We start from the raw sequence: 1,840 nt of genomic DNA, 5'->3' as shown, positions 1-1,840 counted from the left end.
GGGAAAGGACCAGAAGGACATCGAAGTAGCCCAAGTTTTCCTTTTCTTAATTTTCTTAAAGATTTATTTACTTCTTCCGTGAGTGAGAGAGACAGAGAGGCAGCACCCCCAGTATGTTGCTGACAGCATGTTCTGCCCCCAGCTTCAGCCAGCCCCAGATCTCGAACACGCACATGCCCAGTATCCTCAGGGAGGCCTCTGGACAGCGAGAACCTTCTCATGTGACTCTGCCATGAAGAATGTCATGTTTTACTGCTGCACCACCGTCTGGCTCCTTCTTTTTGTAATTGCCAGACAGTGTGTGTGATAGAGAGAGAGAGAGAAAGAAAGCAAGCACTCTTCAATAGGTTGTGGTCATGCCATAACCTCTTCTTCTCCATTTCTCCATCCTATTGGGCTTTGAGGCATACTTACACATGTGTCCAGTGCATTTATTTTTAATCAAGTTGCCTGGGCTGCGATTTGAACTGTGATCAGCCATGTGTGTTGCAAATCCCTTAAACACTGGACTACAAGGCTGGCTCATCTTTCACTTTTCTAATGACCTATTTAAAAAAGTCTAGTGCTTCTATGGAAAATGCATTTACAGTCACCATCCAGCCTTATGAAATTGTAATATTTTGCCATATTTGCTTTAGGTATTTTTTTTTTTTTAACGAATGAAATGTTACAGATAATGTTGAGTATTCCTGCAAGGTTCTATTTTCCTCCCAAGGAGTATGGCCATCCTGTTCATCATTCTCACATGTCTTATACCACTACTGCTTATGTAGGTAAATAATAAATAATAGCACGATTTTCATTATTTTATATACTAAATTTTATATATAGTAATGTATAAACTTACATGAATGACTATATGTAATATCATAATACATATGTGTATATAATTCTATGTACACATAACTTACTTGTATTTTTATTCATTATGTTTTTGAATTTACAAATGTTTACCTCTAATGCATTTGCTTTGATTACTGTGTAGAATTCCACTAGGTGGCCAGCAGATAGCATGGAGGTTAAGACAGCTGAATCCCACATGACCGACTGCATGGTTCTAGTCCTGGACCCAGCAGCCTGAAAAACATGATGGGCAGGTGTGCCTATGTGTTGAAAATCCCAAGAGGAGAATGGAGGAGAAGAGATTGTGGTGTGGCCATCCCCCAGGGAGTGCTTTCTCACTTTGCCTCTTTCTCTCTTTTTTTTTCTGTAGCCCTCCTGTGAGCATGCATGCCCTCTGACAAAAAAATAAATAAAATAAAATAAAGCAATTTTTAAAAATAAATAAATAAATAGAATTCCATTAGATAACTATATCTCAGTTTATCCATGGTCTTTTTGATGATGAGTTCAATTGTTTCCAATTTTGGCTTTTCAACAAAGCTCTGTCATGTTTGTTGCCCCCAGGCAAGGGGAGGACTGTCCTGCCACTTGTACTAATGATCACCCTCCTCTACCGGTGCTCGGAGACCTCCAGGTTACCTCCCTGAAATCATGACAGTCCCCTTATGCCTTGGCCACGGAGCTCTACCAAGAGTCCCTCTGGATAGGGACAGATATCATCCTTTAAAGTGAAAGCAATTCTTAAAGTGGAAGCAATTGCAAACTAAGGGACCCAGGCGCCACTCACTCAACGGCATCCTTTTCCTGCCTTACAACCAGCCGCAATCAGGGCCCCAAGGAGGGGCCGAGCTGGGGCTGCTGAGAACCACGGAGGACCGATTTCTGGTATCCTCATCTGGGAGTCCACCTGCAGGTGCACAAGGGACCGCCACGCTGGGGAGAGGAAACAGAAAGCGGAAGTGTGAGGCACTCGAGCCTCTGGATTCCATCGTCTCCG

At 42.7% G+C, this 1,840-nt stretch overlaps 1 protein-coding gene across 1 annotated transcript in view; it reads left to right on the top strand.

Moving 5' to 3' along the window:
- The window catches only part of CACNA2D3 (calcium voltage-gated channel auxiliary subunit alpha2delta 3), a 931,343-nt gene that overhangs the window by 750,697 nt on the left and 178,806 nt on the right, over nt 1-1,840 (top strand). The window lies entirely within an intron of this gene.

This window comes from Tupaia chinensis, unplaced genomic scaffold (assembly GCF_000334495.1).
Source record: "Tupaia chinensis unplaced genomic scaffold, TupChi_1.0 Scaffold000091_1, whole genome shotgun sequence".
Taxonomy (NCBI): domain Eukaryota; kingdom Metazoa; phylum Chordata; class Mammalia; order Scandentia; family Tupaiidae; genus Tupaia; species Tupaia belangeri.
This window is presented reverse-complemented; position numbering and strand designations above follow the sequence as displayed.